Source organism: Pezoporus wallicus, unplaced genomic scaffold, assembly GCF_028554395.1.
Source record: "Pezoporus wallicus isolate ANWC-B61680 ecotype Strahan unplaced genomic scaffold, APGP_CSIRO_Pwel_v1 contig_5879, whole genome shotgun sequence".
In the NCBI taxonomy this organism is placed as follows: domain Eukaryota; kingdom Metazoa; phylum Chordata; class Aves; order Psittaciformes; family Psittacidae; genus Pezoporus; species Pezoporus wallicus.
The window spans coordinates 737,315-762,200 of NW_026637549.1; the positions used below are offsets into that span (position 1 = coordinate 737,315).

At 38.1% G+C, this 24,886-nt stretch overlaps 1 long non-coding RNA gene across 4 annotated transcripts in view; it reads right to left on the reverse strand.

Moving 5' to 3' along the window:
* The window catches only part of LOC130597558 (uncharacterized), a 65,537-nt gene that overhangs the window by 25,398 nt on the left and 15,253 nt on the right, over positions 1-24,886 (reverse strand). For 3 of the 4 annotated variants that reach the window (XR_008971798.1, XR_008971800.1, XR_008971799.1), the window contains exons 3-4: positions 19,969-20,025; positions 15,416-15,497 (exon numbers count right to left, since the gene is read on the reverse strand). The exons of the other annotated variant lie outside the window; for it this stretch is intronic. This is a non-coding gene — a long non-coding RNA (uncharacterized LOC130597558). The remainder of the gene's footprint in view (positions 1-15,415; positions 15,498-19,968; positions 20,026-24,886) is intronic. 4 annotated transcript variants of the gene reach the window in all.

Genomic DNA, 24,886 nt, shown 5'->3' on the forward strand with positions numbered 1-24,886 from the left:
GAAAGGCATACATCAATGTACAGGAAGACAAGGAAAACCTACCAAAAGAGCTGGCTATTTATGAACTGAAATGAAATGACATTCATTAGTGAAAGTAACAAAACATGCATTGAAGAGTAAGAAGGAAAACTCTCATTTGGAAAAGACTCAGCAGAGTCTGCTCTGGAACCACCAGATGACTGCAGGAGGCTACAAAAGCAATGCTTTGCTAAGGTAACAGTAGAGGAAGAGTATCAAATTCTTAGTGTCCAACTGTGCAACCTTCAGGAGACCACATCTACAATACTGGGTACAACTTATGTTTAAGGAAAACTAATTCATCACTAGCAGGTGTAGAGATGGTGCACCAGGCTTCCAGAGGAATTAATAATCCATCATGTGAGAAGAAGCTATGAAAATTTCTGCTTGTATAGCCTCACAAAATTAATTTGGGGTGGACAAATGAACATCAGGAAAGCAGAACAGTTATGCAAGCCAATAGACAGGGCTGGCAGGATAGTAAGTCAGAAAGCACTGGTCATAAATTACTTGCGGCTGGAAATTGAAAGATGGTGTCTAGCAATTACAGCAATAACTGTCCAATGGAAGATATGTTCCAAAGCACTGAGGCAAAAATCATAACTGTTCTTCAGAGAAAAACTTAATAAACTACAAAAATACGTGGTAGCTATGTTAAAGAACTTGAACAGATAACTCAAGAGTTCACTTCTATTCCAATGTTTCTGTCTCATAAATTTACCTGGAAGGATAAATGCCCAGCTGGACACAGTTCTTGGTTCTAGAGGCCCATTAAGGAGAAAAGCTATAGTACGAAAATAGCTTTTTTCATTGTGATAGTGTTGTGTAAATTAGATGTGAGAGTAAAAAAATAAATAGGCTGACCATAAAAATATGGGGCAAGTATGCAGCCTTGCACAACAAAGAATGCCACTTTACCATCCAACCCAGTTAAAAATCCATTACCTGTCAGTAGCTTTAACCTTGCAAAAGGAACTCTCATGTAAGGTGTTTAAATCTGAGGAACAAAACTCTCCTTAGGCTGTCTAAAATAGTGCTTGACTGGTCTGAAATGAAGGTGAACTCGAAGTTGGAGTCGTATTGGTATAACTGAAAAAGTATTGAATTCAACTTTTTGTTTTATACAATTTTGGGCTCCTTACATGTCTCCTAAGGCTCTTTGTAAGCTAACATTAGTTTTCTACTTAAATTCCTCTGACAAACAGGTTTCTCAGGTAATTTAATGTCATATAAATGAATATGGCTATAGTTAAGCAGGATCACAAAAAAGTGCTCTAAAAGTATTTTCATCCAAGTATATTTGATTCTTCATGGTGGGATATATTCAGGAAATGTCTTTGAAGAAAACAAACTGTAACAGCCATCATCTCTACTGAAGAGTATTGTTTAATCCAAAAAGATGCAGGAAAAATCAACCAGGATAAAATGATGTTTAAAACACATTGCATCAATGATAGAAACCATAACACAAGTCCACTTTCTTAACATTGTTAAAGAAGGGAAAAAAAGTCATTCCCATTCCATACGTTTTAGCATTTTCCTGTGCCTAATTAATTCATTAAATTTAAGAAACAGGTTCTGGCTGGAATTTCCATATTTTCATTTGAACTCCTGAAGAAATTCATCACAGAAGAGCCCTTAGATCTTACTTTGCTAAATTCAAGCAAAGTCAGGATTCCTTCAAAACCCACAATTCCTTTATAAGCAGTGGATTAAAAATATAAACAATGGCTTATTTCTGATCTTCTGCATTGTCCTACATGCTCAGATCATTCATTCATTCAAAAAATGCATGCTTAGTAACTATTTTAAAAGTGGATTAAATCCTTTGGCACATTATTACTGCACTGCCTCAATAAGTGCTTAGTTTACCAAAAAGGTTATTTACTGTAAATATGGTACTAGAACCAGCTGCATCACATTTACACAAAAAGAAAACATACTGGATTGTTTAGAAAAAGGGCATAATATAGTGGTGATTGCTTTCCCCTATACTTCTGAATTAAGAATTTAAAATACTGTGCTTGAAGTCCCATAAAGCTTGGTATGCCTTTGGAACAGCACTCCTAGCTTAATTTGGGCCAGGCTCCTTTTTCCACTTTGAAGGAACAAAATGAGACTTTAACAGTTCCAGGAGCCTCTAGGTAGCTGCAAACTGAGGACTCTAAAGCATTCATGTGGACAGAACTTAGCCTATAGTAGAAAGCATATTTTAGGGAGACTGACTTCTAGAGCAAGACTGGATCATCTTCCTTCCTACCAATGCAGAAATAAAAACAAATCACTTTTTTTTTCCCCTCTCTGTCTCCTATACATATTTTAAGATTTATGAGACCCTTCTTGAAGTAATATATGTAAGTGAATCACAGTTGTGAGATTCATATCATTCAGGGATGTGCATGACTGATAAGTCAAAAAAGGGAAGCATTTGGAAAACACAGGATAAGACATAAGAGTACAAAGAGCAAGATTCATCATAAACATTGCAGAGGTATGCAATATTTACGTACAAAAGGTATTTAGATATAAAAAGAATAGAAGCCACCCTTCCCCTTCATTCATCCCTCAAAATAATAGGGTTTCCAATCCCAGCATGGAGCATTTTCAGAGATTTGTGTCATGCAGAACTATGTAGCTCAGGGCTTTTAGCCAGGAAATTCTGCAAATTTGTCCTCAGATTAAATGGTGCCATGCAACCCAATCACATTACAGCTCTATTTTGAATGCTTCCACTTGGCAATGCCTCTGGCTGAAGATGTCTTGTATTTTTTGGCTTCTTCAGAATTTATACTAGAAAAACATTTTGGCACAATTGGCATCTACTGTTTAATCTTTTAAAAGGGTATGGGAAAAATTCCTTTAATTGCTCTTAGATGCACACATGTCTCGAAAGGTTTAAGACTAGTTTTTATAACATGAGCTATATACGCAGCCTGTACTACCTATCCAGCCAGGATGATCTTTCTAGATTAAAGATGAGGATTCAGAAAGAATGCAGTAAAATTGCATCAGACAAGAAGCTTACTGTCTGGCATTGCTATGCAGAGGTTAAAGACATGTCTACATGGCAGCCAAGAAGTATGATTTAAAGCTTGTTTGAGGATGTGTGCACATGCTGCAACTAGCTGGTCAAGTGATGATAAAGATATAGCCTTAGCAGAGCAAAGTGCGAACTGAAAACTTAATCTGAAAATTTGGGCAAATATTTAGGAGACTAAGCTGCAGTCAACTCCACGTTGCCACAGCTGACACCTTAGTTGTAGATTTCAAATTCTTATCTAGCCATAATGATTAAAAAAATCTGTCAAGACTTTGTTCTAAGTATATTATGAATTCAAACAGTAGGAGTAAAATGGGCAACGCGGGTGACACTGGACCTTTTAATCTGAAGCTCCATTTCATCAATAAAACTATACTGCTAAGTTCCCATGATACTCATGCTTCTAGCAAAATCTCTACCTTCTCTGATTTGTTGTTGCAGTTGCTGTATTTGGAAAAGTGTTGTTTGGAAAGTGTCCCTGGACTGGGGTTTTTCATGAGAAATTTCAGAGAATAGTTTATACGTGCTCTTCCTTAATTGACTGGATCCATAGACTGAAAAATAACCTTGAAAACCTGGAATAATAGTGCCTGCTTGCTTCAACAGACCCGCCTATGATTGTGTGCTTTAATTTTTCAACAAGATGTGGAGGTAGGGCCTGAGGAAACCCATAAAAATGTTTGGTTTGGCTTTCTGGCAGTTTTCCCCAGCAAGAGCACATGAAAAGCACTGAGGATGCAAGATCCTGCTAAGTTTCCATGGAGTGCCTGACTCGAGCACCACAGAACATTCTGTACATCCCGGAATGGAGGATCATATTGCCCTGCTCACTCTGGGGACAGCAACAAGCAGCAGCAGCAGCAACAGCAGCAACAGCAGGTCATCAACTGGAAACTGGAAACCTGCCATCTTTTAATTAGTTGCTCTCTACTTCATAGTAATCCTATTTAAAATCCTATAAAACACAAGGTCAGGTTTGCTGTGCAAGCTCAGATAATGCCAAGCCAAATTTTTAATCACGTAATTAGCCAGAAACACATTTTTAGATGGAATAAATATCATAATCTCATTAAAACTAGGGAGTATAATACATGGCCAGGTTCTGTTCTTTTCTGTTCTTAATCATTGTCCAGATGAACAACGATGTTTCCCAACTGACTCTGGATTCAAGAACCACTTTGTTTTAACTAAAGACAACACTTTCTATACAACTTAACTTGGATTTGGTCTCAAACTCCATGTAGATAATCTTGCAGATACGCAAACTTAGCTCTCATTCCTTTTACACCTTATACAAAGGTATTTTAAACCATTCCAGGTTTCAGTGATTCCAACCAAACTGCTTTGTGAGCAATCACTGGATGCATTTTAAAAGCAAATAATGCTACCTCATACACACTGTACACAAGACCTTAAAGAAAAGCATATCAAAAGCATCAAAGTCTTATCGACATTTCACAGGCTGTTGCAGAACTGAACAGGAAAGATTGTTACTTAGTCACACAGCAAATCAGTTCCTGACTCAGACACACAACATGGGTCTCTCCTGACTACTAATCCAATAGCATGGAGGAAAATGTCCTCATCTGCATCTAAAAGGAAGATTTCTCACTTCTGGCCCCTTCCCCATTTCCACCATTACACCACTTCACTGCTTGTCCAGGATGCCATGTTGAAATGTAGTCCTTGCTGTGGACCTTACCGTGGCATTAAAAAACAAAGGAAGAAAAAAAGTGCAGCAATTTACAGTGGGTGGGTTCATTTTAATGCAAATTCATACATTCTTCTGTAAATATGCTGCAGTATATTGTGTAATATAATATAATCCTGGTAATCTGAACCCTTGTTACAGCTCTTTGCTACTAAATCATTGCCAAAAAGTGAGTAAAAGCTGCCAAATTATGTGCAAATCATGAAGTGTGTACATTCACAAGATTCGGCCTTATTGAAAAAAGTAAACTCTTTTTGAAATAGACTGATTTAGATAGCTGCTTTCTTTAAATGCATTCATTTTACCTTGCAGGCGTCATCCATTTGGGCAGGAAATTAACTTTTCAGCCAATGATCTTTTTCAAAACACCTCTTCAAATGATATTTTTCTATGGAATACTAACAAGAATAGCTCTGTATGAACATACTCCAAGAACAAGTTTACAGTGCCTGACAATACCCTAATATTTCAGTAGGTGCAGAGCATAGAGGTCCTTGGCATTGAGACAGAACACCAAGCCCCAACTCACAAAACAGCACAGAGCTGCATGCTGAATTTGACAGGTCTGGGGCTTAAACCTCACCCCAAACAGGCAGACAGGCAAGCAGCCAACCTTTCAAGAACTACCTCGGGCTGCTGTAAATCCCATCTCTCAGCCTCGAGCTTTCATCAAGCAGTGGATCATCCCTCCCCTCCAGTGGTTTCTGTTCTAATGGGATATCTTGGGGGATTCCTCTTGACACTCTTCTCACTCTTTCAAGATCACTCTTTACTTCTATTCCTCTCTACAGGACCCAGCTCTCCCTCCTTCACCCACTCGGAGGATGAGTTTGAGGCTTACCAGTCTTAAAACAGATTTCTTTCTCAAACTTACAACATTCAGACCTATTTGTCTAACCTACTAGAGCTCAACAATCATGACACATAGCATAAGTGTTGTCAGCGATGAACAGGATTAGTAAATAGGGAGGAAAGGGAGCTTGTTACTTTTTCCTAATGTATTCTCAGATAGGGGCAAAATAGAAGCACTTCTACACCTGGAAATGATCCCACACCAAGCCACTTTCCAAGCTCAACATCACCTCAACTCTGCACTCAGTTTTAAGAATTTTTCTCACTGCGCAGGCTGTGCCTGAGACAGGATCTTCTCAAATTTGTAATGGAAGAATTCTCTGGAAAGAGTTCACTGTTATTTTTCCAATGAAAAGTGACCAAATGGAATACACTCATGGAAAGCAGTTCTAGTGAAATGCCTCCCCCTTTCGGCACCCCCCTCTCCTTTCATTTGCCATAAAACAGTATGATTTTGGTAAATGCTGTCAGTTGTTTATATTTAGAATAAAAAACTGCTCTCCACAAGTAATTTGTAAAGCCAAGGCCCAGTTTGGATTTCAAAATTTGGAGGAAGTTTTGGGTATTTATTTCCACACTTACCATAAAAGCTTTGATACTTGCATGTTTTTCCTCTTATTTTTTATTAATAAGCAAAAGCAATGACGTAAGACACTGTTACAGATTCAGCACATAAGACCTTAAACACTTTTATACCCAAAGAAAGGGAAATGAAATGTAAACATTGACAAAGTGAGAAAGCAGCTATAGCTTGTTTTACCAGTGTCAATCCTAATAGAGTTTTCACTTGTTCCACTGAGAAAAATAGATTTTCTTATCATCCTTTCTTAGTTCTAACACATTTGCCAAGAGGATTCTTTTCATGCTAGAAATCCACCTTCATTTTTCTTCCATAGTGTACTGTGAAACTACCTGTATTCAGTATCCTGAATTGGTCTGTCTGAAAGGGAAGAAACTCTACTCTCTTGATAAGAGTTTGCGAATTGCATTTTTTTTCTTTTTTTTTTTATTTTTGCAGATTCCGAAAGATATAAGGACTTCCTAAGATTGTCTTACTAACAAGGGCAACAAAAATACATGACAACAGAGCTGAACCGGTGCTGCTTATGCCATGTGGTGACCAGAAGCCTAAAATAAACATAAGAATCTGAAAGAAGAAGAAAAAATGAAATGTATAAGATGGCTGGCAGGCCAAGAATGAGACACAATGGTTGTATCTACACTAGTAATTTAAGCATGCCAGAATGATCCTGACTGCTGTAAACAACTGGCATGTCCTGGACCATGACCATATTACTAAATTTTTTTCACCCTGCAAGCACAGGGCAAGTATGTGTCAGCTCCTGCACAGTGCTCTGAAAGTGACCCAGAGCTAAAACCATGCTGGGGCAGCCATGGCAATTTAACAGTACAGTTGATCAAATCCCAGCACCCAGGAACATTGCTTTGACTTATGAGTATGGGTGGAGCCAGTGAAGCCACACTGATCATTTATAATAGATGTGCAATGTCGCACTTCTGTTTCTGTGGAAACCAGTAGCAATATTTCAGAGACGTAGCCTGTTGTATTACTAGCTATTTTCTCTTTAGTATATTCAGGGAAAGGGCAAGTCAATGGAAAGTTGTTGCCTGAATTCATGGAATCACTGGAAAGGAAATAATAAACAAAAGAAGCAGAATTGAAAGGCGAGTTAAAGATGTCACTTTTCAGTTTTCTCCAGGGCTGACGTTGAAAAGGTTATTTTTTGCATTGTCTTTGTAGTCGTATGTAGTACTGACATGCCTTTGCTGCCTTTACAGTTATATATTAAATGTATAAGTACAAAAACAAAATACAGGCTTCCTCAGCATTCCTTTGCAAAGTCATGAGTTTTCTTAGCTATTTCCAAAACTTATTTGATTTAGGATTATTATAGGACTTCAGTAGAAATACCTGTTTTCCTTTTAAGCTTACAGCACTTGGTAGATTTAGTAAAAGTCATTTACTGGTTAGCAAAAAAAAAGTAATGATGGATTTTAACTTATGGTTATACCATTAGAAATATATATTTCAGGCCTGCGACCTTGCAGCTGCAAAATATAGAACAGTTTTTACTTCACAAGAATTTGTCCAAACATTTTCTTTCATTTTGATCCAAATAACTTCACAGCCACTGAGTTAGATTTTGACTTTCAGGTTCGAGCAAACTGAAAATTTCAATCAGTTCCTTAGCTAGAGTACATGGGTGTAGCTCCACCACCGAGCAAAACATTGACTTCAATGGAACTACACCCATTAACACCGGGTGAGGATCAGATCCTGATCAAATTGAAACTCAGTTGAAATTGCTGTGCTTCACCTGGTGTTTATTCACACCTCACATCAAAACCATGCAAAGCTATGAGTTTTGCATGATTCTGATCCAAAGCCACACACCATATATGCTTAAAATTGAGTTCAGATCATTCAGGAGTTCCGCAATGCTAAGCAAATCTTTTGATAAATATGGTTTGCGTTACTAGTTTGTAACAAAACTCCACACCAGGTGACTTTTGTGTGGTCTGGTGTTTCATTGTGAACATTGTGCACTGCTCTAATGAAACATGATTTCTGAGACAACTATGAGATAAAAAAGTGTTTCTATTCAGTGTTTTACCCACGAGTTCTGCAACATGCACACAAACAGTGACCACATTAAACTCCTAATGTCTACCATTTGAAACTTAATTCCCCATTAAAGCATCTAAATAATGCTAAATAGTGCTGGTGTGATCTTCTAGATACCCTGTGCAATGGACTGCAGGTATCATTATTGGTAGAATGGTAAGTCAAACTACTTCATCTTAGGTCTTTACATAATGTGCGACGTCATCAGAGCTTGCAAAGCTTGCAAAATGTACCTGAATGTAATGGTGGCCACCTAGGGCTAGATTCATTGCAGGCATTGGGCTCTTTAGAAAGGGACAGAAAAGGCCCTGTGTGTGAAGCTCACCCAGTATCAGCCAAGAAGTAACACCGTGACAGGAGCCCTTTGACTCTCTGAGGAGCTTTGGTGACAGTCGCAGTTCTGAGCACGTGGGATCATGAGCCTGGAACGTTAGGTTGCTTAACCTACACAAAAGTATTTGCACACGCTCACATGTTTATTGCACTTACATGAGTCTGCTGCCTTGCATTTTCCCTGCAGGAAATGTGTGTGACACATGCACAGGAGGCCAGATGCCTCCAAGAAGCTTTGAACTTGTATTTGCCCTGGGCAGCTGATTTGTGCATGTGGGGCACATTTTATACGCACAAGTAAAATGCATGTCTGGGATTCCTGGATTACTCCATATAAAGTCTTCAGGTAGGAAAAGAAGATATAGCAAGGGAAACTGTGACAAATGGCAGCCTTATGCTAGCAAGGCTTCCAACATTGCTTACAACTTCTTTTATTGCACTTAGTAGAAAAAAAGAAAGACAAGACAAGGCCATGTATTCCCATCCAGATGACTCCACAATGTGCTAGGCAGCAGTAAATCCCTTCAGGTGAGATGAGTATAGAATGTGGGTGCTTCCCCATGGGGGAGCGCTCTAAGCTACAAGTTTCTATATGCAGGCCTGCCATGCTGAGCCTTTCAGAAGAGATGAGAGAGGAATCTGTTGTTTCATACTTCTAATGAAGCTTTGGAGGAAGATCAGTTCCCACCTGCTCAGGGTTAGGCAGGTGCAGCAATACAACAACCAAAATTCTAATGGAAAAATTAAAGTCTGTGGTGAGAGGTCATTGAATTTAGGCCATTATGGCTGCTAGGTGGCACTGAAGAAGCTACAATCTCCAGATTTCATGTGGTTCAGTTCCACACAAGAAATTCCCTAATCCTTTGATGAATGTAGGCTATGATATATTGTGCAGAATTTAAGAAAAGTTAAAGTAGCAACACTACTGAAATGTAAGCTGTGCCCCTCCCAGAATGCCACCATTTTAACATGTCTGAGTCCTGCAGGATCTGTTTGTACTTGCACCTCAGTATGCCAACTCAACTCAGCATTGCTTTCTAAAACACGTAATTTGGCACAAGAGTGAACTCCACATAAGACACAGAGCCAAGGCGGCCATCTTAAAAATCCTTACTGTGAGAGGAGGAAGTGTTATATTTTATATATAGTTCACATCACTCCCAAAGTACAGGATGCTGGAGGGAAACCCTTTCCTACTCTGTAAAGGCTTGAATTTATGTATTTCATCTTTTAGCAAAGTGACAAGCTATGAAAATTCTGCACATTCCTGTCTCTTCATTTAAAGATGTAGGTTCATTGGATGAGAGAAGATAACCAAACAGCTGCATTACTCCCCAGCTACCAATAAAGATAAACTTCTGGGAAAGAGCAAACTAAGTAAATGAGTCCACTGTCTTTTTCTCTCCAATGCCTTTCAAATAACCCTGTGTGGCTCCTTTACTGGTATTTTCAGATATGCTATTTTGTGTCTTTGAGAATCTTGTCCTTTGCACCCAGTTCCTATTGGATCCCCGTGATCAGTGAGTTTAAATGTAAGCATCCACATCCTGGCTTATACACTGATTGGTTCCATGTTATTACAGTACTTTGAAAATCTCCAGTGGTGATCTGACCATTAAATCAAGCTGTAAATTAGGTAGACTGGATTATCATTTTCATATAGGGAAATCACATGCTTCTTCATTCAGTATAAGGACTTACTGCTGGCATGAGATTTTAGGCATGAAGACAAGAATGTATTGCACTCAACAGTGGCACAGATGACTGAACAAAATATTATAATATGTCACTCATTTCTCTTGGAAGTATCTCATGCTCTTTGGATTGTAGCCACACTGGTGCTTGACACTAATTTCCACTATTTTCACAGAAGAAAGTCATGCAGGAACTGAGACTCGACAAGATAAAAATAGCTAAGGTTTCCTCACTGAAATTTCAAAATGTGAGGAATGGAGATAATACTTTGTCCCTTGGGAAAATTAGTACTGCTTTTGCCAGCACCAAAACCAACATCTTCTTCTATGGTCTAGTGAAAATGCTTCTCTGGGTCAAAATTACTTGATGAAAACGTTTATTTCCAAAGTATTTCTATTTTAGTCTTCAGTGTGTTCATTTACAGAACAGCACAGCCCTAAAAATTTTGCATACAGTGTTTAGTTTTACTTAGGCTACCATCCCTTCCCAGTCTCATAAAAAGGTTTACATACAATAGATCACAGAGACCATAAACTAAAGACAAAGACCTACACAACGCTGTTGAGATAATCCTTTGTGCTGTGCACATACCAGTGCTGTATAATATTTGAGGAAAAGCACAATGAAGTATTTCAGACATCTGTTTTTAAGGTTGCAAAACACTACAATGTAAAAAGCAGACACTACAAAGCACTCACATTTCCACCAACTTCAAATGATCCTGGATATTCAGTGGAGAGCACCAAACTGAGTAACTGCTCTCCTAACTGACTACAATAGCATGATGTTAAATGAGACAGATTCTCTTGCTGACAGTATGTTGTACTGTCTTGATTTCTTTGCTCTCCATATGATGAAATAGGTGGTAAGTGGAGTTTGACAACCATGCATTTGCCTCATCATATTCACTGTTAATTCCTATCTGGTACTATATCAGATTTCAGTGCCTTGTTTCAAAGAGCACAGCATCTGCTTATTAGAATTTATGCCATTATCTCTACTCAAGTCAACAGACAGCAAAAATTCTAAATAAAATTGCTTGCTACAATTACAGCTCTGTGATTTCTTCCAATATATTAAATACTTTATCAAAAACCAATCCAGGGATAATGTCATAATGAAGCGGAAACAAAGCAGCTCTCAGGCAGCTGCTCAGCATTCCTCCTTCTGTCTTGTTTTCTTTTCCCTAAATAAAAGGAAACAAAGGTTCCTGTTTGCTCTCTAAACCTGCTTCCCATAGCACAGCATCCTCCATTGCAAGCCAAAAGTATAGGGCCATCAGCAACATAGCTGGGCTTTGGTGAAAGCAAATGCTTCACTAAAGTACCTTGTTCCTTTCAGGCAAGTAAAATAAACGTATTATATCACCTACATAACTTTATAATAGTCAGTCAAATTCTGTATCATCTCAAGTTGCTTGTTCAAGAAGCCTTTGCAAAGTCCACATCTGCAGCTTCTGGAGAACACATTGCCATGAAGATGACTAGTATTTTTGGTCCAAAGAGGTCTAATTTTCCCTTAGTGAGGAGAACTCTAAGGTTCTTCAGCTCCAAGAGGCTTGCAGAGAGACTTAAAATGTTTGGTGTATTTTTTCTGCTATCACTTTCTGATGTGTTTTCTATGCTCTGGATCTGGAGTTTGTGCATCATGGCAAAGACTGCTGAAAAAGTACTCCTGGATTTTGTGAAGGCACTCCACCATGTACAAAGCAAAGATATTCTTCAGCTCCTGTGCAGTATATGGCTCTTTGGTGGGCTTAAAGCCAGAGCTCTGCAGAGGAATCTCACAGTACTCCAGATCCTGTTATGAAAATATTTGGGGGTTGTTGTTCGGTTTGGTTTTGTTTTGTTTTGTTCTTCTTTTTTTTTTTTTTCTTAAGGGCTTCTAAAGTACATTCCTGAAAGAGGGTCTGGTTTATGTTTTCTGTACTCAGAAAGCATATAGGAAAAAGCATCAAAACCTAGCAAAATAAAGCAATGCCCACTATATGCCCAATAAGATAAAAAAAAAAATATCTATTTTTTTTTAGCTATCAAAGAAAACCTGCCAGTGTCTCTTTTTGTGCTATAATTTTTCAGTCAACAGCCATTAACAAGCTAGGTCATGGGAAGGTAAGGCCCTATCATGGGAAGGTAAGGCCCTACATACTGTGTTCCTTCAGCGGAGGATAATAGCATTTAACTACAGCCTAGGTTTTAATGCCTGAAACCTTGGCTTGATTGACTCTTGTTCTGGAGATTTAAGTATGAAGCTAATGTCTGGAATGAGCTTGGGTCATGGCAATACCCTGGGTAATTTGGTAGTGAATAAGAATGTGGTTTACAGCCTGCTCTCAGGGCTCATCTTCTGCAAAATTAAATGACTTGGGACTTTCTAAAAGACTTCAATATAAGTTTTGCTCTGAGAACATGCTTAATCAATGCATGTTCTGGTAACAGTACACCTGTATGGGGACAAATCTGCCTGCTGCCCTGTCCCCTATCTTTCCTCCCATATACTCCTGGTCAATAGCAGATTGGAGGCAATGGCAGTATAGAAAAGTTTTCTGAGGAAAGTTACCATTCACAAGACTCACTCAGTTTTGATGAAAACCTAAGAGTAATCCAGATGTCAGCTTAACACTGGGCTAGCCTGGAAAGGATGCAATGTCTTTATGACCAATTACGGTCAAAGAAGCTTTTGTTTTGATAATAGTGGTTTTGACGATACCTCTCTTCAGAAGGAGGATGTAATGTTTCCTATATGACAAACCTTCTGTATTGTTTCTTATTTTCCTATGTTCTTTCTTTTCCAGGTCCTGTTTGCCTCTCAACTCTTTTCTTGGGTGATATCTCATTTTTGTGTCATTGCTTTTTGTCCTTAGAATAGCAGATCATTTATATTATGTGTTGGAAAAATGTTGGTGTTATGAATGTTCTGTCTGCCTCCCGTGCAAGTAGCATATGAATGAATTTACCAATCTGACAGACTAAAATGTAAAGGATTGTTTTAAACAATCAACTCAAGTGAAAACAATCTATTAAAGAAACCTTAGATGTATGGCACTAGGCTTTCTCTTTCTCAGTATATCTAGCTCTCCATATGGTTCATCATGAATATTCATTTATATGCCAGACAGGGCATTTGTACCAAGATTTTTCTTTGTTCTCCTCTAGGTATTTTAATATTCATATAGGCTATATCTACCCAGAGTAAAGACAGACAAGAGTGGTCACTTACATATTCTGGACGGGGAAACCCCCTCCTCCCCAACTCCTGCCAGCTGGAGCTACCTTTGCTGTGGCCAGAGGAGGTGCTGCAGTTCCATTGTAGCTGCTGAACAATCTCTACCAGCAAGGAGTTAAAGGAGTTACCTACTAAGAGTGTCATGACAAAGAGCAGGTTGTGCCTAGCAGTCAAAATGTGTCTAGCTATCAAAGCATGTCTCTGCAATTCTGCCTCTGCAGGGTACAGTCCAGGTACACATATACTTCACAGGCAATGGAAGAAAATCCGCATGAAGCAAGGATGCCTTTCAAAGTTCATATGTGTCGTTTCCTTGAAAAAGAGCTTGTTTTTTCTCTTCATTACAAGCTCCTCAAAACAGATAAACTTTTCCCACGTGCAAGCATTGGAGCAGACACAGATGCTAGATGCAACAGAAAAGAGGAGGGCTGCACAGCTCCATGGATGCAACCACACCATGGCACAGTTATGTATGCCATCCAGCCAGTGCTTATGGATAGATCTCTTTTGAAACTTCTGATGTCATTCAATCTCTGTCCAATTGCACTTGGAACAATGTGATCTTGAGTGAATGGGGATCCTTGTCTCTACACAGCTGAAATCACTAATTCTTTTGGAGGCAAATATGGATATGTCAGTAAAAAGATTGGTTTGTAAAGCAGTAAAGGTGAATATAAACCTCTGACAGTAATCATTCTGCATGAAGCAGACTCACATGGGTGGGAGTTGTTAGCAGTTCATTTCTGTTTGATAACCTGAATTAGTCAAATGAAGCGGCAGTAAGGGGTTTTGGCCCTCAGGCACCACTTCTTACCACTGCCTCGGAGCCCTGTTTGACTATCTTCCCAGCATGGCCAGACTTTGACATGGCATGCTCTCCCTTTTGACTGGCAACTTTTTCCAGATGTTTCCACTGCAGCTGTCACAGCCCAGAATGTTGGACAGCACGGGTAGTACATGAGATTCAGTCATGTTTGTACCCATGTGGCATCCTTTTTTTATTTCTTTTATTGAATACTTCTATATGAAGAACATATTTTTAGGAATCAATTTTCATTTCTGAATAATTACATATATAAAAATGAACTGAGTAATTGAATTCCAATGAACAATTCAAGCATCTGTAATATTTGAATCTATAATCTGCCAGAGTGTTATATGATCTTATTTCCACTTGATTCCTGAGAGGAAGTGCCTTACAAGCACTGGTACATAAAGTTGTCTCTAAACACAGACACCATCCATTGTAAATATTGAATGTCCAATCACGAATTACAGCACCTGTTTTAAGTGATCAGCTACTAAAGGGTGTATATAAAAAAAGCGGACGGAAATAGGGGTTTCTTTCCAGGAAGATTATTTCCTGCTGTTGAATTTCTACATCTCATTAAAATGCCGAATTCAGTCTTTGTTCTTGCAACATCTATTATGCATATAGCTGAAAACTGAAATAAAGATCTTAGCATGGAATTTCAGTTACAACACCAAATATTTCAACCTCGTTTTGCATGCACAATGATTTAAAGCCTTGGCTATCTGTATACATGTGATATACTACAAAACAGGGCCCACAAACCTTTGTTCACTTTCTCAGTGATTATTTCATCAATCTTGTCTACTGTTACAATTGGGTTTAGTATTCCTGATAATTTGTAAAATGTCACTTTTATTATATATGCCCATATTCACCTGCAAAAAATATATTCAGTGGATCTTCTATGAAAAATTCCTTCTAATCAGGATAGTACCTTAAGAGTTAAGTGACATATACTGAATAATGAAGAGTCAGCAATTAGTGGTAAAATAAGTGCCTTACTAAAAATAAATAGAATACATAAGAAAGTAAAAATAGAATATAACAGAGAAGGGGGGGGGGGGGGGGCAACTCACAAACCTTTTTGGAATGATTCACATGCAGGAAAACAGGGAAAAATTCACAGTGGATCTGTTTCTCAAGGAGTTTGGTCCAAGTCTCACTGGCAAGAGTGAAGAGGGAGACTTCACAAATATGAAGCAGGAGAAATACATTAAAAAAAAATGGAGTGAGGGGAAGGAGTTCATGCCACTTTTTCCTCTTGGCCTTTATACTCTACACACATTTTCCTTACCCTTACTCATACTCGTTTGTCTGGGGAAAATGTTGGGATTGGGAAGTGATCCATGAGAATGAAGCAGCTTGAAAAGCATTATATTAGTCTGTGGAATAAGTAATACTTCAACCAAATGAAGTAATGGAAACCACTTCACCCAAGTCATTTAAAATTGAACTGAATAAGGCACTGGAGATTATGCTGAAGGGAACAATTCTGCATTGGCAGGAGTATGGACAAGATGACTTAATAGATCTAGTGTCCATGTGCCAAATCCTGAGATCCGGATCCAGTTTTTATTACTCTATCGTTACTAAAGTTGAACTTCCATTCACTTTATTGGAAGCTCACCATGACACAAGGAAAAAATAACCAAGAGTTTCAGGATTTATGCATAAAGCCACGAATAAAAACTACTTCTGTACCAATTAAAAATTAGCTTACTACATATTAGTTATAAAGTCTGAGTGTAAAAATAATACTATAACGTATATAGAGCACTCCAGAGCACTCCTTGAATTATTCCTAGCAGCCTGCTCAGAAAAGTTACACAGCGTTTATCTAGTTTAATTGGTTAGAACTTGCCAGAGCCAGTGAAAACCCTGCTGCTCACTTGAAGTAAGTCTCTGTTTATGTTATGGTGTTCCTGAAAATATCTGTGAACAAAACATTGTAATGAAAATTAAAGTTTAAGTATGCTTTACCATTTAAGCATGGGAGCAGTATTAGAAGCTTACATTTAACCCCACATAATTTAAATATAAGCAACAGTATTTTTTCCTTTTTTTCATTAAATATCAGTGGGGCATTTCAATGTAAATGGCAGAAGGTTCAGGCTAAACGGAGTCTGTTTTCCTTGGTGTAGAAATGTATATAAAGAAATAAAGGCTCTTTAGAAATTGTCCTAAATTCTGATTTTAGTTTTAAAACAAAATAGAGCTAATTAAACCAAAATTAGTTCAGAAATGCTATCAAGAGATTTAAAATGAGAGATTTGAGGGTGACCTGAGGACAGAGAAAAGTATGCCTTTGCATGTGCACAAGTGTTGGTTTAGATGCAGTTAAATAGTTCCAATTTTCACTCTATTTCATTCATACCAACACTTGTTGCCTGCTAAGGTTATTCCTGATAAGGAAACACTGATTCAGTTCCTCTGGCACACTATAGAATGATCATACACACAGAAATCAAAACCATATTATAGAATCATAGAATAGTTTGGGTTGGGAGGGACCTTCAAAGGTTGCCTAGTCCAACCCCCTTGCAATGAGCACGGGCATCTTCAACTAAATCAGTTTGCTCAGAACTGCATCCAGCCTGGCCTTGAATGTCTCCAGTCAGAAAGATAGCTGATGTAGCAAATTCTTTATTTTGCGATATAGAGAAATATACATTAGTTATACATTAGTTAAAACTTCCCAATAGGGTAGGGGATTGGGAACTGTAGGAGTTCCAGTATTTAAACCGTGGCTATGAAGAAGACTTACAAGGAGTCACCTAATGGGTACAAGTTGCTCCTGGGGAGATTCTGATTGGACACAAGAGGAAAATTTTTCACAATGAGAACAATCAGCCATTGGAATAATCTCTCCAGGGAAGTGATGGACTCCCAAACAATGGACATTTTCAAGATTTGGCTGGAAAGGGTGCTGGGACATCTAATCTAGGTCACACTTTGCCTAGAAAAGTTGGATCAGATGATCTTTGAAGTAACTTCCAATGTGGTATTCTACGGTTGATTATACGAACTATAGGACAGTAGAATTTCTTTCCTTCTAATAAAAAAGCTACATTAAAAGTCAGTTGGGGTCTTACTAATGATTTTTATACTATATTGAAAATTCATCTGAGAAATTTTCTAAAATTTGTCTTATTTAGGAATTCTTATCTGCTCTTACAGTGAGCTCTAGTCTGCATGAAGGGACAAGATTTTCTCGTATCTTTCTAGAGTAAGGTTATTGCCCAACACTATAAGGCTACAAAAAGTTACGTGTGTTCCCAAAATCAGAAGAAAGAAAATGTAAATTGATAATTTCTTTTTGGTTTTGCTTTTGGGTCAGGTTTGGGGGTTTTATTGGTTGTTAGTTTGTTTTTTCTGCTTTGGTTTGGTTTGATTTTTGGGTGTTTTTTTTTCTAGCCCTGGCTCTTCCTTTGCATATCTCTGCAAGTGAGGACACATTTCATAGCTTCTTCCTCCATGGTTCTACATGTCCACCTGGCAAGGGCACAGCATTACAGATGCAACACAGAAAGAGGGGCAATGCCTTCTCCTTCTGTGTTCCAAGCTCAGTAAAAGACAATCCCTAGCTTCAACTAAGCCTCAACTAAGCTAAGTCCACCCACATATGGGACACAGTTTCCCCCTTTCACTGGCACAAGACCATTTGTGCCAGGTACTTGCTGGACACACTGAAAAACTGTCACATACCAAGGACAAAAAAGTATTGAAGAAGCTATGGGAAAATACAAGTGGTCTGACCCTACTGCTCTGACAGAACAAGCATCAGGCATCTAACAGTGATTGTACAATTTTAGAGGAGCCAAGGACTGCTTTAATTTGCACCACCTGTCTAAGCAGCTGTGGTTGACCATGGGCATGGGGAACAAGGACAGGAAATGCATAGAGATAGATATTGTTAATATTCTATTATTGAATTCATACTTTACAAAGACTGAAGCATGTATTAGGTCTCCCCAAAAGCAAAAGAGTCACTGCTGCCTAGAGAGCTTACTGTCTATACAATGACCAGAATTGCTGCATTCCTCCCCAGCTTCAGCTGTATTCTGACGATGCACCTGATTGATTGCTTGGACCATCATTATTTTTAAAGCAAGTCAAATGCCTTTCTGCTTCTTTCAGTATGGAAGGCATCACTTCCACAGTATGCTTCATCTGGAACTGTATTTAAGTAAGTTCAAGAGAGCATATTCTATATAGGCAATACAAAATCATGTGTGATTTTTTTGTTGTTGTTTCAATAGACAGGGTTTGAGTAATGTCAGGGTTTATGGCTTTTATTTTATTTGTAGGGTCTACTTTTTAACGGAAGCAGGAAGCAGTCCTTGGACACAGTAAGTCACGATATATAAATAGCTCTACTGAGAGTATAACAAAGGCTCTTTTGTGGTTTTTGCCAGCATAGCCAATCGTACATGCAACTTAGTAACATAAAAATACCTCATCCCTACTTATGACACCCCTACCTTATTAAAAAATATTAAGACATCCATTCAGAATGTCTATCAAAAGCACATTACTTTCATACAGAAGTTGCAATTATTTTCTTCAATAACTGTAGAGAAATTCAAGAAATTTGCTGTTGTCTGATTACTAAATAGAACATACAGATAATTCATCTTGAATTAGAATATATTTGTGGAAATATGCTTCTCCATATGGTTTCATATTCACTTCTGCAAGGTGAATACAGTGACAGGATTTTTTCAAATTAGACTATACATTTTTTTGTTAAATCAAAACCAGTATATTTCCTGCATAGCAAGCATTCTGGACCTCATTTTAAGCCATTTGAAGGAGGTCTGAAGTTTATTGGATTTTAAATATATCCTTTTCTTCATTGAGGGTCTTTTAAAAGATAGTTTAATCTGTCTAATTTACATTCAGGAATTTCATTTTACATGCCAGGCTCTGGGACTGTCAAATCCTTCAGCTTTTCCTTCTTATCAAACATAATAAAGTGATCATATATAACCAGTAAGATGATTTTTTTTTTTTATTTTTATCCAAATGCCATTTTTAAAACCAACAAAGTTTAGGTCCTATAGGTTGCCAATTTTCTACAGTTCAGAAGTTAGATGTGTTTTCCAAAGAAAGATCATCAGTAGTAAGTATAAACATATGTCAGTCCATTAACTCTTAAAAAAAATACCCAGCACATCAGACTTCATTCCCTGCTACATTTTCAAATAATACAGTAGGTCCTACTTGAGACTTTGCAAGGTCCCAATACAAAGGCTCCCCAAAACTGTGGAAATCTTTTGTTTTCCCAGTGGGGTTTGTACTTAGGCAAACTCCAATTTTATTGAGTGGGCTCGATCATGTCTTGAGGTTTGGGACAGATAAGGGCCCCATGCAGCCTATTCTAGCCACTGGTGAGAATAGCTTCCAGTGAAATATTCTCCAGCTGCTCCATAACTTAAAAGAGTTATTATGTCCTACTCACAACCAGAGACAGAAGTTAAATTTGCCTATTGTCAGCCAATCATCCCCTCTTCCCCCTCTTTCCCACAAATGTAATACTCCATTTTTACCCTTCTAAGAAAAGAAGATTTTCCCCATTTGGTTAAAATCAATACAGCTTCTATACAAGATGTTGATTTGCATTTCTTACTCACCAATATTTTTTCTTCAGTGTTATGAGAGAGCTTAGGAAGTATTTTTTTCTCCCTGTACTTTGAAAAAGAAAGGTTCTTTTATTTCCAGCTTTAGGAGCAACCAAATTTAAATCCATGCTAATCCCTAAAGTCAAGTAAATTCTAACTCCTTAGAAGTAATACTAATGTTACCAATTACTTTCTTCCTCTGCTTAGCATGATGCAAATTGGTACAGAGCAACCACAGCAGGTTTGATTTCCCTGTGCAAATGAATTAGATGGTACACCAAAACTCAGTAATATACTCAACTTGGGTTATGTGCTAAGTATCTTATTCCTTGTATACAGAGAATATTTTAAGATTAATAAAGTATATTTCTTAGGCTTTGTGAAAAACTGAATCTGTCTTTAGAGGAGCTTTGTACTGTAAATGGGGATAGATGGGGGTTCTGCCAAATCTAGTACACAACTCTCATTAACATAAGCCAGGTGAAGTTTCCCTATTAGCTAGAATCAAATAAAAGTTATGAGGGCAAATTTCTTGTCTCATGTACGCAAATGTGTTTGGACATACAAAAGGAGAACAATTCCTCCTTTCCTCAGTCTTCAAATAGAAGGCAAAAGAGATTGAGGACTGACTTATTGTTGTTTCTTCAAGCAATTGCTACATCATTATGTCAATTTTTAAGATTTTTTTCCAATATATTTCTCTGGAGACAGAAAGACATACAGTACCCATTTGTTCATGAGCCTAGTTGATTCTGTGTCTTAAGATGATAATGAAAAATCACTTAGAAGTCTATACTACTTACTTTAATTCAGGGGTAGCTAATAAAAACATATATATATGCACTTCTCAGCACCCTCTCACAAGAATGGAGCACAATTTTCAGTCTGCTTTGAAAGCAAAATGTGGATAATAACTCAGAGGGCTAAGCCTGTCCCACTAGTATGGCTCTATGTTAGAGGCACCTCATAGCAGCCTTTTCCCTTGGGCAACTAAGAAAAGGGAGCAGGATTCAAAATGTGTTCCTGAGTCCTTCCATGAGCAATTAATCTTCTCCGCCTTGAGCAAGTCAGCACGCTGATCATCATGTTAGCTTATTTGTATCAACTGGTCGGTATGGTTGTACACCGAAACCTTTGCTCACTTCCTTTTGCTGTAAGCCAGCAAAGAAACAAAGAAAAGTAGGCACCCAGGTCATACCTCCTATTGCCTGGCTTGCACAGAGGCAGAGAAAGCTTCAGTATTTTTCCATCTCTGGGTCTATCCCAGTGTAAAGACTGTTAGGATAGCGTAGCATCAAACTCCCTTCAGAGGCTATGGGCCAACATATATCAAAGGTATCGCAGTAAGTAAAAGCTCAGGCTAGACTCTCAATCAGTGGTATGGAATCCTCAGCAAACATACAGGGCTAGAGAGAAAGTGCTTCCCAAATATATGACCTGGGATTTTTGTATTACACCTCCTGAGTATAAAAGTGTTTGACAAGATTTATAAAACTGAATACTTCAGAAAAAGAGAACATATAGCTTTAATAGCATCTGGTCAACAGTCAGGTCAGAGAGACATGAAGTCTTGCTTGAGATCACAAGGTAGGTAATATCCATAGTTCCTGATTTTCTTTCCAGCAGCTATCAGTTAGAGAGTCTCTATTATCTCTGTCAAAACAGAAAGCAAATATAAAAAGAATCACTCCCATATCCCACAATATCCTCACTTCCACCAGCAACTATAAGATTCATTTTACATTCACACTTGACTTATTGTTATGCAGCCAATAAAAAACAAAATATGAAGCCATACTGAGGAGCAGCTTTAATTTGGTAGCATTTCTGAAGCATTTGGGGAAATCTGCTGTCTATGAATGCTGCATAAATTCTGCTGTTGTTTTTTACAGTACTGCAAAAGGAGAACTTCCAAGTGTCGCTCACGGCAGGAAATGCCTTCCGCCTATTTCTACACACAACCAATAATTCTTAAGTTAATATCTGGTGGGGCCCCCCAAGCATTTAAAAATAGTATGCTTTCTCATAAGGACTGCATAACCTACAAAAATTGGTAGCATGAGTTGTGCCATATCATACAGATGTGTTCTCACATCAGTTTTATTTACTACAGAATCATAGAATCATAGAATAGTTAGGGTTGGAAAGGACCTTAAGATCATCTAGTTCCACCCCCCCCACACCATGGGCAGGGACACCTCACACTAAACCATGTCACCCAAGGCTCTCTCCAGCCCAGCCTGGAAAACTGCCAGGGATGGAGCATTCACAACTTCCTTGGGCAACCCATTCCAGTGCCTCACCACCCTCACAGTAAAGAACTTCCTCTTTATATCCAATCTAAACTTCTTCTGTTTGAGTTTGAACCCATTATCCCTTGTCCTATCACTACAATCCCTAATGAAGAGTCCCTCCCCAGCATCCTTACAGGCCCCCTTCAGATACTGTATCAGTGATGCAAGTTGTGATTAGAAAAAAGTTAGCACAGTGGTTAAAATAGGTGTTCTTTTTTCTTTTTATGCCTTTTTCCTCTTTCTTTGCAGAAGAAAAAAAAAAATCCTACCCAGATCCCTGCTTTCCTATTCCTACTCATCCTTCCTCAGATCCCTTCATCATAAAGTGTTGACCATATTCATCAAAGTTCAGAATACAAGAATGGGATTTTCCATTCCACTGCATTATCACTTACCACTGCATTAAACTTTCTTCCCTTTCATAAGAAAGTTTCATTCTACCTATTTTCATATTATTTATTATATGGCACCAGACTTGTATTTACAAACTTTTTATATGCCATAAGACTAGAAGAGCTGCTTATACAACATCAGACCATAAGTCCACCCATTCTGTTAACAGTAGCTAATAAGTGATATCTATGAAGAAATATGAAAAACCAAGGCATGTGTAGCATGTTTATATATTCAAAGTGATATCACAATGCTCACAGATGATAATGAAAGATGCACTGATCATCTCATTTTCATCTTGCCAATCAGGTTTTGCCCCTTTCAAGCTGGACTATTTCTATTACTCATATAGCTAAAATTTGAGGTAAGTTAATAGCTGTGACAATTTATGCTAGCTGAGTTCTAAACTTCTAGCTACATCTCATTTAAGATTTAAAAATGCAAATCCTACCAAATAAATCTATTTGATATTACAAAAAGTGGATTAGGAAACTAAATTTGACAATTTCTAAAGCGTTTGGGTGGGTGTTTTTAAGGAAAGATGCATGCTGTAAGATACTTTTATTTATTGAAAAAGAAAGCAATAAAAACATTTTTTCAATGAACTTTTTAAAGTTCACAGAAATAGCAACACAAAGCCCACAGAGTAAAAGATAGAGCATGCATCTTATTGTGGTGTACACCAGAGTTACTTGGATGATTATGTGAAAAATGAATTCTCAAACTTCTGTCCTGCTCATTTTAATATCAGCTTTGGGATTATGCATTTCAGAAGCAGACAATATGCACTCAGTTAGAGAAAGATTAACTGAAGTCTTCTTTATGAAAAACTGGGGAGAAGTAGGAACCTTAAGTTCATGGCTATGTCTGTTTTAACTGTGCTGACCCTATTTGTGTTTCACAGCTGATGCTGAGAGCCTTGCTCTGATTTGAAAAGTCAGAGATTTCAGAAGCTATTTGTCATGGACTGCGTTCCCTTTTCTGGCTATTTGATCATAATAATTTTTAAATTGTCACCAAATAGACCTGTGTTTAAATTTTTCTAATTCCATTCTTTAGAAAAGGAAAAGTCATCTTCTTAGTTCATAAAGCTAAAACAGTCAAGTCAAAATACAGAAGTACAATTTCTCAGTATGTCTGCTCTATCCTTATTTGTTCCTTTTTTTTAGTGACTGAGTATTTGGTTCAGCTCAGGCAGCCACTCCCAGTTCCTGAGCCTCAGCCAGGTCTCTCAGGCCCATTCACAATTCCAGCACTAACTTTCCATAATTATTTTATTTCCTTAATCTTCCCAATGGTTGGTTTAGCCCCAGATGGGCCTCATTCCTCTCCAAGTTCAATAAGACAGTCTCTTACTCCCTCTGCTCTCCTGTCTCCTCCAATTTTGATTTTTGCTGGCAGCCTCACAGTATCTCCTCTTCTCTTTTACACACACAAACACACATGTGCATGCACACACAATAGCATGGGAAATACCACAACCATTTGGAGAGAAACAATAGCAAATTGTAATTTTCCACACTTAGAAAAGAAGGGAATGAATCAAAGGGTGACCCAAAAAAAGCATGTGAGGGAAAAAGAGGACCATAAAACTTTAAGAAAATTGAAGGAAAAATGGAAGAGTTTAAATATAGCATTAGAAGAATGGTGGAAAAAAATCTTATATATAAGAATAAGAAAAAAATCTAAAATATGGTGGAGATGAACAGAAAATGTAAAACCAGAAAAAAACTTCAGCCCCAAATAAGCCAAAGCTCAGTGTAGCTACTGCACTTTCTATCTATCTGTCCAGTATTTATCTCTAGAAGTGTTTAAAAAGATGCAAAACACCCCAACCAGTTTCATCTTACTGCCTCAGTCTTAGTTTATCACAAAGTAATCCCAAAGCTTTAAATGACAACTACTGGAGCATTCCCTTGGCTTTTTCCACAACATGTTAACCTAGAGTGCAGTACATATCATTATGCAAGTGTAATGCTGCATGCTACATCCTTGTGTAGCATCTAACTGTACTCTAGAGGCTAAGTCTGTCGGCTGCACCTTAATGAACTCTAAATACATGGCTGATTTAAAGCTATGTCTATGTCTAACCTGTGGAATCCAGGCATGCTTCCTACAGGAGCATGTGTGCGTGTGTGTGCGTGCCCCAGCTGCACCCTGGCTCCATGCTAACTCCCTTCCACCCTCCACCCCCACGCCCGGTTTCCGGCCCAGCCAGGTCCCCCCTGGATGATCAGGGACAT